Below are 15,138 nucleotides of genomic sequence, written 5' to 3' on the forward strand. Positions count from 1 at the left end.
CTGGTTGGTCGTGCGGGTGGCAGCCACTCGATGTGTCCCTTCACGTCGATGTTTCTCTCTCTCTCTCCCTTCCTCTCTCTCCCTCCCACTCTATCTGTACAAAAAATGGAAAAATATCCTCGAGTGAGGATAAAAAAAAAAAAAAAAAGAAAGAGAGATCTCTTATTCTTTGAGATGACATGGAGGGACCTGGAGAGTGTTATGCTAAGTGAAACAAACCAATCAGAGGAAGACAAATATCACATGATCTCACTTATTTCTGGAATATAATGAGCTAAACTAACTGATGAACAAAATTGACCCAGAGACATAGAGATGGGATATAGACTGACAAAACTCAGAGGAGGAGGGGTTGGGGGAAGAGAGAAACCACCGAACTTATATGCATGTATGCATAACCAACGGACATAGACAACAAAGCTGGGGATGGGATGGGGGGGATGGGGAGGAGGGTATCAATGGGGAAAAAAGAAGAAACATCTGTAACAAAAACAAATTAATAAAAATAATTTTAAAAATAAATAAAAAAATAAAATCAGTTTTTTCTCTTAGATGAATCATAATGCATACAAAATCTAGCATTATTATTTTGTTGCAAACAGCAAAATGATAAACATTAAAATGCGAATATATTTATATATCTGTATATTTAAAATTTTAAAATCCAGAGAAATGACTGTTATAAAAACAAATTTTTTTAATAAACTGCAGAAAAAATTGTTTTGGTATTGATAAATTGTTTGAAGTAGTGACTTTGCACTTACAGGTGGAAGCAAATTTTTTATATCATCTGTTTTTACTAGCCTAAAGCTCTCTAAGTATTCTTCCAGTGCAATGACATTTTTTGTTTTTCTCAAGTTGTTAATATATCTCTCTTACATATTGAAGTAAAATGAAGTTTGTTTGTCATTGTAGATTTTTTCTGTTCAAACAAAATAGATAACAACCTTTCTGAGCTCAAGCTTCTTATATGGATACTCTTATCTGGAAAATAAAATATGTCAAATATAAAAAAAATAGTGTAAACTCATTACTACAGGGGAAGTATACTTATATTGATGTCAGAGGTAGGAGACTTAATTCTTCTTAACCTAGTATTTCTTTTGAAGATTTTGGTGAGAATAAAATAGAAAATGTAGGCCTGAATAAAATTAAATGGGGCAGGACTTGGCCACACTATTTGATAATTTTAGGCTTGCCTATTTCTCTCTGGATGTCACTACAGACTGTGTGGGGAAGCATGTGGAGGCGTCTGCACCATTATCTCCATTATGGAAATTCTTTCTGCCTGACACTTAGAACTCTTAAATATTTGCCTAAAGGAAGCATTATGTGCAAATTTCTACCTGATCAAGAGCCAACATCTTCATTTCACCTGTCTACAGTCAAATCAGACTCCATTGCAGAAATGGTTCTCATTTTGAATGTTTTCTCCTGACAACCTTGATTTTCCTTGACAGAAACAAACAAAAATCTAACTGTCAGAAACAATACTGTGCATGTCATATTTTGTGTTTATTACCTTGTCATATCTTTGACGTCTGTTTCATCTCCGAGAATCTTATGGTAATGTGCAATTTTATGGTAAATACTTTTATGGAATTATATGGTAATTTTATGTGAATTAAAAATGATATACATGCCTGGCCGGTGTGACTCAGTGGATTGAGTGTCATCCCATGAACTGAGAGGTTCTGGTTCAGTTCCCAGTCAGGGCACATGCCTGGGTTGTGGCCTCGATCCCCAGTAGGTGACTTGCAAGGAACAGCCGACCGCTGTATCTCTCTTACATCAATGTTTCTATCTCTCTTTAAAAATATAAATCAAAACATATTTTTTAAAAATAGTACAAATGATATACATAAAAAAGGGGAAAGGAGAAGAAAAAGAAAATAGAAAAGCAAAGGAAAATGAAAAGCAGCACTAAAATTTGCAGCTGAAGAAAGAATAATAAGGACAAAATCTACCCTAAAATGTTCTCATTTGGAATTTAATCCTCAAAAGTCTGGGATTTCTTCTTTGGTTAGCCCTGGAGGAGCTTGAGGCCTAAATTTATTTTTAGCTCCATGAGATCCTCTTTTAGTAACTTGTAGGTTACTTCAGTTTTCTTTAGTTTATGGACAGTTTAGCATTTTACAACTTGAAAATGGTTTCCTATATACCTTGTGAAGGACCTTGACCTTCTTAGCACCCATATATTGTAGGTCAGATGTTTTCTTACTCTTATTCAGAAACCCTCTTGTCTCCAGATCAGTTTTACTTTTATTTTTATTTATTGGGATTTTAAATAATACTTCATTTTTTTAAAGTGGTCCATTATTTATACAGGGTGGAGCAAAAGTAGGTTTATGGTTGTTCACATGGAAAATAATAAAATAATGAATAAATACTAATACAAGAATAAACTGTGTCTTGTATACTCACAACTATAAACCTACCATGTATCACATCTTCTTTATTCAATCATCATAATTGTAATCTTGAAACCTATATAATCTTATTAACTATTGTCACCCCATAACTTTAATTAAAATGAAAGTGGTCCATAGCTAGAAAGAAAAATATTAAAAAGCAAGCAAACAGAACTTCAAACACTTTGTAAGTCATGCTAGAGTGGATTTAGGGCAAATACACAGAACATCTCCTGGTTCCAGTTCTTCTTCCACATTCTAAGCCTTACTCGATTAATTTCTCTAAAATACCACTTTGTGCGTGTTTCCCATCTGCTCAGAAGGATTGGATTATATCCATTACTCTCAGGCTAATGTTCACTCTTTCTATATGGAACCATAGGCATTTTTACATACCTCCCTAAACCTGTGCTTTCAAAATTTGTGGAGAGCCCTGGACGGTTTGGTTCAGCGGTTAGAGCTTCAGCCTGCGGTCCAGAGAGACCCGGGTTCAGTTCCTGCTAAGGGCACGTACCTCGGCTGCAGTTTGTCCCCGGCCCTGGTCGGAAGTGCGGGTGGCAGCCACTCGATGTGTTCCTTTCACGTCGATGTTTCTCTCTCTCTCTCTGTTCCTCTCTCTCCCCCCACTCTACCTGAACAAAAAATGGAAAAATGTCCTCGGGTGAGGATAAAACAAAACAAAACAAAACAAAACAAAACAAAACAAAAAAATTTGTGGAGAAAAGAAATCTCTTGAGGATGAGGATTATCTGCCAAAATATTTGTATGTACATTTGCTTTGTATTTTTAAAAGTGGGATTTACTTTTTAGCATTGCCTGTGGTTATTTGATCATAAAAAGTATTGTACCCGATTGTACCCTTAACCTTTCTCAGGTCAGTGTTTTCTCCAGATTATACTATAAAGTATTTCTTGTCATCCACAAATCCTGGGCATATATTCCGTTACCCATAAATGAGCTGATGAATTGTAGAATACAGCATATACCTTCACATGTGCAAGCCTATATCCCTTTCTTATCTCACTCACACACACACAAACATGCGCACACACACACACACACACACACTTGCACCAAACTCACATACACCATCACTACCACTGCTTTACCCCAGTCTGTACCCCGGTTCCCAAACAAACACATATCACACATTCTTGTAGAGGTTGAAGCTTGATCTCTGAGAAGTCTTCCTTGAATATAACAACTTTCAGTGGCCATTTTATCCTTTGAAATCTTTCAGCATTTGTAATTTGAACAGTGAACAACTGCTCCCTCATATCCTCCATAACGTTTTGTTATGTACCCTGTGTTCACTGCCACTTTGGAATTCTTTAGTGAGCAGGAACTCACTTGTGCCTATTCTGTGCAGTCAGTGCTGAGCATTGTGTCTCTGGCAGAAGCTCAGCAAATATCTGTTGTTTTAGGACAACAATATTGATTATAACCCAAATTGTTGCCTAACTGAAGATACAAAAAATAAAAATAAAAGAACTATTGATTGGCAAAATAACAAGTAGAGAAAGCTACCCAGTTAATATTTCCTTAATTGGCAAATGTGTCTATTTTAGAAAAAAACAAATGTTCTTTTAAAACACATTCTCAAACTGGAAATGGTATTTGTAGGTGTGGCAGTATTCACTTGACAAGGTAAAATGAAAACGCAGGAACTTGTTAAGTTAGAGAGCCAAGGGGAATACGGCATTTGACCTCATTTAACAAAACTTTGTTTCTTATGGCCCCCAGGAGATGAGTAGTAAGGGACATACAGTTGTCCTGAGGCCCCATCTTGACTCCTCTTGACAGGCCCTAGTGCCAGCCCACCTCCCCATCTACTGTAATTTCTCAGACACGGTTTTCTTTGGGTTTACCTTCACTTTTAGATTTGTGGCCCACAAACCCAATGCAACTTTAGTTCTTCTATAACATAATTTTGACTCTGGTGGAACCATCTTTTGAAGCAGTTTGTTCATTTAATTGCCAAGGTGATCTCGCACCAGGACAACTTTAACAGTAAGCAATCCCATTTCATGGAAACTCAGACATCATCACCCCAGTCAAAGCAGGTCTGGGGGATCCGGTGCACATGGGTACTATGGGGGTGCTCGGGACCACAGTGGAAGCCAGTTTCTCTCCCAGCCTCTTCCCCTTCTTTAGCCTTTTGAAGATAAGACCCGAGGGCAGCAAAACCAGCTGCGTCTTTTTGCGAAACAAAGGCTGAAGACTATCTGCCACGTGACCCCACCTGATTTAAGGGAGAAACACAATGGGAGCAGGCCCTGCTTACTTTGAAGTTGCCCTGGAAGGGGAACCAGACTTTGCCATGCGGACTTCCAGCGATCACTGGTGCTGCCCCAGAGTAATGTTTCCAGGATGGTTCCACAGGGCACCACACTGCCTGCTTGCACTCAGGATGAAAAGCCACATGTGGTAACATACTAAAGAGAGGCCGGGTTACTTTGGGAAAAATAGATCCAGATGAGGCTTAAAGGGCTCTAAACTCCGAGATTCCTGTTAAAAACTTGAATTGGTCACTAAGTCAGTCTCAGAGGGGCAGACTTGAACTTCCCCGATGGACATTGCAGATCTAGTGTGCACCTCGGCCCTCTGAGCCGGACTCGGACACTGTGGTGCTGATACGTTTAACCGAAGAGGCTAGACATGATGCATCACAATGGAATTTTTACAGAGAAATGAACAGCAAAAATAATTTCAGTCCATTTTATGAGAGTCAATATAGTTAACAGAAATGAAGTCCAGGTGGAAAAGTGTATCCCTTGAGTAAGTGGGGAAATACTCTCTCTGGAGAAAAAGAGAAATCTTGACTCTTGCTTTCCAGGTACAAGGTGGTGTTTTTAGAGAAGAACAAATTTCAGACATTGAATTATTGGCTGGAAATGTGCAGAAAAAAATTGAGTATACTGTAACTCAGCTAAAGCAGCTTCCGTATTTATTCATTATATTTCTGTTATCAACATGGAAGGCCTGTTTATCAAATCACCAGGTCTCCCTCTGCTTTCCATTAAATGCTGCCAGGACACAGTTTGCTCATTGAATTCCTCATTTGCATTCAGGTTTGCTCTTCTGCTTCTAACTGGTAAAAAGGAGACCACCGCAATGTTTTGTTGACCTTATATCTACTCGGCAAATATTTTTATCACTACATCTGTCTAAATTTACAGACATGACTTGGAAAGAAACCAAGGCATTCTCCAAAGGCAATGCTAAGGGCATGCCCGTGTCAGCTTTAAATGCTGACAGATTTCAGAGGGTGTGACAGCTATTGCCGTGCAATTCGGGGCTTGCTGTATGTAATACATTTGGAAACCAGAGCAAAATTGACAAAAATGTGTGCCCCTCTCTTTCATCCTCCTGACAGCCCTCCCCTCCCTCTTGCTTTCTTCTCTTCCCTTTGATATTTCCATTTGCTTTGAAAACTTCCTTTCAGGTGGTCTAATGATGCCTCTTTTTTCTTTTCTCATAAATTCCCGTCTCTGACATCCTATGTTTTTTGTCTTGGTCATGTTATTCCCATATACAAAGTATTATTGTTCTTAGTAATTCCTGAGTTAATTGCTGGCCCTCAAAGCAAAGTAACATTAGAATCAGTGTAACATAATTTATCTTTGGGAAAATACAGTGCTGGGGCCAAGGCCATCTCAATTATACCACATTTGAATATTATTTTATGCGCTGATCCTTCTGAAGCCCACATGCACAGCCTCCCCCATTTTCAACATTAGGCACCAAAATGATGCATTTGTTACAAAAGATGAACTTACGTTAACACATTATAATCATTCAAAGTCTATCGTCTCCTTTATTAGGGTTTGCTCTTCATGTATATTCTTTGAGTTTGGACAAAAGTGTAATGACACCATTATAATCATACAAACTATTTTCACCATCCTAAAAATCCTCTATCCTCTGCCTCTTTATTTCTTTCCTCCCCAAACCTAGCAAACACTGATCTTTTTATTGTCTTTATGGTTTTTCCTTTTACAAAATGTCATATTGTTAGAATCATAGCCTTTTCAGGCTGACTTCTTTCGTATAGGAATATGCATTTCAGGTTCTTCCATGTCTTTTCATGGCTTGATAACTTATTTCTTCTTAATGACAACTAATATTCCATTGTGTGGATGTACCTCAGTTTATCCATTCCCCTGGTGAAGGGTGTATTGGTTGCATCCTTTGACAGTTATGAACAAAGCTGCTGTAAAAGCTATGTGCAGGTTTTTGTGTGGTCATAAATTTTCAACTCCTTTTGGTAAATACCAAGGAGTGCAATTACTGAATCTTATGGTGAGAACATGTTTAGTCTTTTTGTTTTTAAAGAAGTTTTGATTGACTTTGTTTAGAGAGAGAGGAAGGGAGAGAGAGATAGAAACATCAATGTGAAAAGAAACACCAATTGGCTGCCTCTTGCACACCTCCTACTAGGGATCAAGCCCTCAAACCAGACATGTTCCCTGACTGGGAATTGAACTGGGACCTCTCAATCCATGGGATGATGCTCAATCCACCGAGTCATCCTGGCCAGGCTGTTTAGTTTCCTTTTTTAAAAAAAGCTGCCAGCCCTGGCCGGTTTGGCTCAGCGGTTAAAGCATCGGCCTGCGGTACAGAGAGACCCGGGTTCGGTTCCCGCTAAGGGCGCGTACCTCGGTTGCAGTTTGTCCCCGGCCCTGGTTGGTCGTGCGGGTGGCAGCCACTCGATGTGTCCCTTCACGTCGATGTTTTTCTCTCTCTCTCTCTTCCTCTCTCTCCCTCCCGCTCTATCTGAACAAAAAATGGAAAAATGTCCTCGGGTGAGGATAAAAAAAAACAAAAACAAAAACTGCCAAACTGTTTTCTAAAGTGTCTGTAATATTTTGCATTCCCATCAGCAATGAATGAGTGTTCCTATTCTTCTACACACTCACCAGCATTTGGTGTTATCAGTGTTCTGGATTTTGGCTAATGGTGGTATCTTAAAGTCTATCATAATTCAGTGCCCCCTTCTTTCCACATAACCGAATTATAGTCAGACACATTAATTCTAGTTAGACCACATTTCCAATCTTCTTTGCAGTGAGGTTGGTCACAGGACCAATTCCTCTCCAATGGAAGGTAGGTTGAAGTGATGGCTGTTACTTTAAAACCAGGTACCATAAAATAAGGTGTGTGTCCATCCTATGTGTTTCTTTTGCCAGAACCAGGAAAGGTAACTGTATGAGAACAATGCCTTAAGGAAGGTAGAGCAACTACTTAACACCATGGTAGATTTCTAGCTCCTTAAGTGACAGAGTGGAACAAATTCTTCCACAAACAAAATGCTTACCTTGGCACTGTTATCATACAAAGAAATAAGCATCTATATTCATTAAGCCACTCTGTTTTGGAGTCTTTTTGTTACAGCAACTCAGCTTTACCTTAAGCAATATAGTCTCTTTCAAATGTATTTCAAGATGCATTTTAAAGATAGAATCATTGACTAAAAAGGATTTGACGTGAAATAATTGTTCTAAAGAGCTAAATACATTTGACATCTCTAAGAACTATCAACATTATTTTTGAAGTTCTTTCTAGAGAGAGCTGACCTGTGTTTATTTAACTTCATCATATAAATATCTTTCACTTATCATAATATTTATATCTTTCACTTATCATTATATATATGTGTGTGTATGTGTGTGTGTGTGTGTGTGTGTGTGTGTGTGTAAAGAAAAAAGAAGGCCATTCAAGATTGAATGAAAAAATTAGAAAGTACATGGAAATTAATTCACTGATCAAACCCAAAGTGTAGTCAATCCTTAGACTCTTCCAAATGGCTGTAACTCTTTAGACCCTCTCTCCCTTCTTTAGACAAATAATAATATATCCTTGGTCTCCATATATTTGCCTGTTCTGGGTATTTTCTGTAAATGGAATAATGAAATATGTGCTTTTTTATAACTAGCCTCTTTCACTTAACATAATATTTTCATATGTCATTCATGTAGTAGCATATATCAGTAATTGATTTATTTTTATTAATATTCCATTATATGAATATACAATTTTTTGTTTATACACTCATCAGTTATTGGGTATTTGGGTTGTTTCTATCTTTGGATATTATGAACAATGCTCATGTACAATTAATTTAGGTATACTTATATATTTACATGTATAAGTTATAACTGTTGATACAGTAGTGTTCTGTTGTTAATTTTTAATTATCCTGAAACAATTCTCATTTTCATTATTTGGCTGCCCAGTTTCTCTCAAGGCTCTTTAAACTCTACCTTTGCTTCATGACTCTGGTGTCCTGTTCACCTGGGGGTGATATAGGTTTCTTATATCACTGTGTGTGATCAGTCTTTGAGTATAGTTGCATTGGAGTTCTCTTAGAGGACCAAAGACTAGTGGAGAAGGAGGGCACATGTCAAAGAGGTCATGAGCATGAATTTCGGGGTCCCATAGATCTAGGTTCCAATTCTGAGTCTGTCTCTTATCAGCTGTGTGTCCTCAGGCAAGTTACTCTCTCTAGACCTTAGTAACTTCAGTTATCAAATGGGGATAACAATGCTCATCACATGGGCTTGTAAATTTAAATCAAATAATGTATTAAAGTGGTTACCAAGGTATCAGATACATAAAAATAAACATTTAACAATTATTGTTACTATTATTGTTAGTAGAAAGTTTACTTTTGCTATTATTGTTATCATTATTACTCTCCCTCTGGAATCTGAGCTCCTTGAGAATAGGAACTTTGAGTGTTTTATTCACTCACATCAGTAGATTCTAGAAGAGTGTCTACACTGTTGAACAAGTAATTTACTACTTGAAGGAGGCTTTACATGGGCTCTGAATGACACCAGTCAGCAGTCCCTTATCATGAGAACCACCTTGCTTTCTGTTGGATTGCTTCTGCTGCTTCTCTGAAAGCCAGTTGTCACCTCTTAGGCATCTCTGTGTCCTGTGGTGCAGACTTCTGAGTTTGCTGTCTGGAAATGAAGCTTGTTTGTAACAATACGCAATGCTTTCTATATGACACTAGCTATAGCACTGTAGCTTATTTCTTAAAAAAATAGTCACACTGCTTCCACAATTCCAAGCTGAGTACAATTTATCTAAGCTTTAGAAATAAAAACATTTTGGCCCTGGCTGGTTTTGCTCAGCAGTTAGAGCGTTGGCCTGCAGTCTCAAGAGACTCGGGTTTCATTCACACTAAGGGTACGTACCTCAGTTGCAGTTTGTTCCTGGCCCTGGTTGGTTGTGTGGGTGGCAGCCACTCGATGTGTCCCTTTCACATTGATGTTTCTCTTTCTCTCTCTCTCCCTCCCACTCTTATCTGAACAAAAAATGGAAAAATGTCCTCAGGTGAGGATAAAAAAAAAAAGAAATAAAAACACTTTGTTTTATCTGTATGTAAATAAAATCTTTCAGTGCTAAGAGAGACAATGTAATTGCAGTTATTTGTGGTCTCACAATTGAAATCCCATGTCCTAAGACAGCATATCATTATGGACAAAACCAAATTATGGTTCCGTAAGATAGCTTCCTAATGCACCCTTTCTAGGAAACCTTGGGGAGTAGATGACAGTACACTGTCACTTGGCTTGAAGAGAGGAAATGTCCAATGCTTGCTTTTGTTGCTAAAAGCACTCAGAAAGGTTGCACATTTTTTCATTTCTAAGATTAGAGACTCTACGGGCTGGAAGCCATTTTAGATATCATACCTGTCTTAACTTTGTGTTTTTCTGCCTGGAAAAAATGAGGCCCAATGTTTTTTTCTTAGCCACACCCAAGTATTTCCTGTGAGAATTAAGATCAGATGCCTGGTAAAAATTTTGGAATCAGAAGAATATGAAATTATCATCCAGAATAGTCTACTCAATAAACTCTTCTTTGAACCTTGGTTCCAAGTTTCTTCATATGTAGTTGGTAATAATATTAATATAAACTTTCTGCTGTTAGGAAAAGAAAAAAAGGAGTTGGACTGAGGTTTTTCCATAACTGAGTCCCAAAGCCTTACCCCAATAAGGGTCATGACTTCCCCTTAAGCCCCTACTTTCACCTCTGCCTCCTCGACTCAAGTGAATGGCTACATTCTTTTTGTAGAGACCATCCCACCCCAGACCATTGGGTTCACAATCAGTAACTTGTGAAGACTGAATTGATATAAAAAGTACCTCTATATCCATCTCTAAATCACATCGGTATTGCTCCTACTTTATTATCAAATTCCCTTTAAAGGTAAAATTTGATACATATGTTCTATCCTTGGGTTCCCAGGGCATAGCCTAAACAAGTGACAAACTATATTTTAGTTTAAATATCACATTATATTTCTAAAGTATAAATATATTGTAATTCATTTCTTTAAAGAAAAGCTTTACATTACTTACCTGTTAAGTAATTTTACAGTCTTCTTCCAATAAATCTTATAAAATTAGCCCTCAGGAAGTTGCCCATCCTGTGGTTTATGGGGACTTGGCACACTGCCAATGCCCCATTTTAGAAGCCAGGCATTCAACCAACCTTACAAATGTCAACTTTGCATATAATTATTGGAACCTGGGAAAGTGATCACTAGCAGCTCTGGGGTCTCAGCTTCTGCAAATTCTGAATCCCTTAGCACGCTGGGAAGATCTGCTGGCACTGCCACAGGGAAAGGTTAGCATCCTAAATTATTGCCTCTCAATTTTTTTTTTCAACTTTGCAAATTATTTATTCCCTCATCTATAGTGAAAGAGAAAGAAGTGCACAGAGTTGCTGTTTTTCCATGTTACATATAGAAGGAAACGATGAGTCATCAGCCTTTTCCATCTTTCATAAAACAGTGAAAATATGCCTCATGGCTAGGATAAAATAGGGATATGCATCAGGGGATCTGGGAAATGTAAAAATACTTGACTTTAAATTATTTTTGTAGACCTCTGCTCAGGTTGAAAGCATATTGGGACCTAAGAGTAGCATGTATGTGTGTGTGTGCATGCACACATGCAGATGTGTGTGTATAGGAGGTGTCCTAGTCTAGCTTTTCTCTGAACAGACTTCACTCAAAACCACTATCCAGCCATGGGGAGAGGTAAGAAGTAGGAAATATGGTGGTGAGCATGAGGAGACGGTGAAGGAAAAGAGTGACAAAGAGATGGAAATACTAAGAAGCTGGCGAGTGAGCTGGCAGTGTCATGGCAGGGCAGCAATTCCTGGGCAGAGAGAGACTAGTCATGCAGACCTTCCTCTGCCTAGACACATCGTTTGCTTTTCTGATTTTTGCTATTTAGTATTCTTTGCTCCCATCCTCTCCACTACCAACATCTTTCATTGAACACCGTCGTTCTCACTTGAGGCAGTGCCTGTCTTCGATGGAGTTATTGTGTCAGAGCTGCTAATAACAACTAAGTTAGTGAGAAGATAGGAATTCTCTAATTATTTTTCTACCAGCCCCTCATCCAGCTCCCTCACTTTTCCTACCACAGGCCCATAATCTTCACAGAGCTTTCTTTTCAAAAGAGAAGACCAGTGCCCAATGAAGTTTCAATGGTGAAAAAACTGATTTTGATCTATTGTACCACAGTATATTTCTAATATTCAGTGTCAACCTTTCTCAAGAAACCCAAGAAGCTATGTAATTATTTTTTAAAGTAGAAAAGGGAATAAAAATATTGAAACTGCTTTGCATTCTGCATTGTGTCAAGGTGAGAAAGCACCTAGTGGGGAAGTGACTGATGGTAAGATGGCTCTGTGACTCATGCCATTCAAAGCAAACAAAGGAAGTGGATAGAAATTGCTCTAGGACTGCATGAAACTCAAGGTTGTTTGAACAACACTTTAAACTACATGAACTTAAAAACCATACACACATCATTTCATGCCACAGCAGCAGAATACACATTCTTCTCAAGTGCATGCAGAACATTTTCTAGGACAGATGGTACATCAAGGCCCAAAACAATTTTCAAAAAATTCAAAAATATACAAAGTATATCAAGTCTCTTTTCTGACTATAGAATAGAATGAGAAATAGATAATGGGTGGAAAGCTGGAAATTTTGCATATACATGGAAGTTAAACAACACTCATGAACAATTACTGAATCAAAGAATAACTCAAAAAAGAAATAAAAGAATATCTTGAGACATATACAGATGGAAACACAACATACCAAACTCAAAGGATGCAACCAAAGCAGATTGAAGAGGGAAAGTTTTAGCATTAAATGCATACACCAGTGATAATAAAAGGTCTTAAATAAATGACTAATCTTATACCTCCAATAGCTACAAAGAATAACTAAGTCCAAAGTTAACAGAAAGCAAAAAAATAATAATAAAAATTAGAGCAAAAATAAATGAAGTAGAGATTAAAAAAACAATAGAAAAGATTAACAAAACCAAGAGTCAGTTATTTGAAAAGTTAAATAAAATCGACAAACCTTTAGCTAGAGTAACCTCTAGAAAAAAAGGACTTAAAGTAAATAAAATTATAAATAAAAGAGGAGACTTTACAACAGATACCTTGGAAATACAAAGAACCATAAGAGACTACTATGAAAAATTATACACCAACATTTAAAGCATAAATGAAATAGGTAAATTTTTAGAAACATACACTCTACCAAGACTGAATCATGAATAAAAAAAAAAAAAAGAATCTGAGCTGATCGATTATGAGTAAAGAGATTTAATTAGTAATGAAAAAACCCCAAAACACAGAAAAGCCCAGGGCCAAATGGTTTTACTGGTGAATTCTACCAAATATTTAAATAATTATTTCTAATTCTTCTCAAGTTCTTTCAAAAAATTGAAGAGGAAGGAACACTTTCAAACTAATTTTACAAGACCAGTATTATTCTAATACCAAAGCCAGATAAGGATGCTACAAGAAAACTATAAGCCAATAACCCTGATAAATGTAGGTGTAAAAGTTCTCAAGAAAGTACTAGTAATCGTACAACATGGTCAAGTGGGGTTCATCTTTGAATAGAGGGTTATTTCAATATAAGCAAATCAATACATGTCATAAATCATATTGATAAAGTGAAAGAAAGAATCACATAATCATCTCAACTAAAGCAGAAAAAAAGATTTGACAAAGTACAATATCCATTGATGATAAGAACTGCACAAATTGGTATAGAAGGAAAAAAGCCTCAACATAAATAAAGCCTATATGGCAAGCTCACAGCTAACATCATACTTAAAGCTGAAAGTTTTAAAAGGTTTTTCTCTATGATCATAAACAAGGCAAGAGTACTCATTCTCACCACGTTTATTTAACAGTACTGGATGCCCTAGCCAGAACAGTCAGGCAAGAAACAAAAGGCATCCAAGTTGATAAAGAAGTAAAATTATCTGTTTGCAGATGACATGATCTTATACATAGAAAAGTCTAAAGGCAACACTAATAAAACGGTTAGAACTAAATTATAAATTTTAGTAGCATTGCTTCATACAATATCCCTATACAAAAATCAGCTGTTTCTATATAATAACAACAAATTATCTGAATCCCATTTACAATAGCATCAAGAACAATAAAATATTTAGGAATAAAGTTAACCAAGGACGTGAAAGATGTCTACACTGAAAATTTTAAGACATTCTTCAAATAAATTGAAGAAGACACAAATAAATAGAAAGATGTTCATGGATTGGAAGAATTAATATTCTTAAAATGTCCATAATACTCAAAGTTATGCATAAATTCAGTGCAATCCCTATCAAGATGCCAATGGCATTTTTTACAGAAAGAGAACAAAATAATACAATTTGTATGAAACTATATAAGGCCCTGGATAGCCAAAATTATCTTAAGAAAGAAAACAAAACTTGAGGTGTCACACTTCCTTATTTCAAATTATACTGCAAAAGTATAATAATCAAACTAGAATAATACTGTTATAAAAACTAACACATAGACCTATAGGACAAAATTGAGAGCCCAGAAATAAACCCACACATACACAGCCAACTTATATTTGACAATAAAACCAAGAATACTCAATGCACAACACATAGTCTCCATTAAAATTATGTCAACAAATAGTATAAGAAAACTGGTTATTCACATACAAAGGGATGAAACTAGACTTCTACCTTATACCAAACACAAAAATGAACTCCAAACAAATTAAAAACTTAAATGTATAACCTGAAACCATAAAATGTCTAGATGAAAGCATAGAGAATAAAAGCTCCTTGACATTAGTTTTAGCAATGATTTATGAATTTTATGAATACAACAACCAAAGAACAAGCAACAAAACAAAAATAAATTGGGCTACATAAAACTGAAAATCTTCTGCAGAGCAAAAAAGACAATCAACAAAATGCAATGGAAACCTATGGAATGGAGAAAAATATTTGCATACCACCTATATAATAAAGGGTTGATATTTAAAATATAGAAGAAACTCAAATAACTCAAAACAAAAAAAAATAATTTAATTAAGAATGCCCTGCCGGTTTGGCTCAGTGGTTACAGCATTAGCCTGGGGTCCAGAGAGACCCAGGTTCAGTTCCCACTAAGGGCACGTACCTCGGTTACAGTTTGTCCCCAGCCCTGGCTGGGTCGTGTGGGTGGCAACCACTTGATGTGACCCTTTTACGTTGGTGTTTCTCTCTCTCCCTCCCACTCTATCTGAACAAAAAATGGAAAATGTCCTCGGATGAGTATAAAAAAAAAAGAATGGACAAAGGAACTGAATAGACATTTTCTAAAGAAGATATTCAAATGGTCAAAAAAGCATATGAAA

At 36.8% G+C, this 15,138-nt stretch overlaps 1 protein-coding gene across 1 annotated transcript in view; it reads left to right on the forward strand.

Moving 5' to 3' along the window:
* Positions 1-15,138, forward strand: part of MACROD2 (mono-ADP ribosylhydrolase 2) — a 2,341,201-nt gene that overhangs the window by 1,610,323 nt on the left and 715,740 nt on the right. The window lies entirely within an intron of this gene.

The sequence above is a fragment of the Molossus molossus genome, unplaced genomic scaffold, assembly GCF_014108415.1.
Source record: "Molossus molossus isolate mMolMol1 unplaced genomic scaffold, mMolMol1.p scaffold_m16_p_6, whole genome shotgun sequence".
Lineage (NCBI taxonomy): Eukaryota > Metazoa > Chordata > Mammalia > Chiroptera > Molossidae > Molossus > Molossus molossus.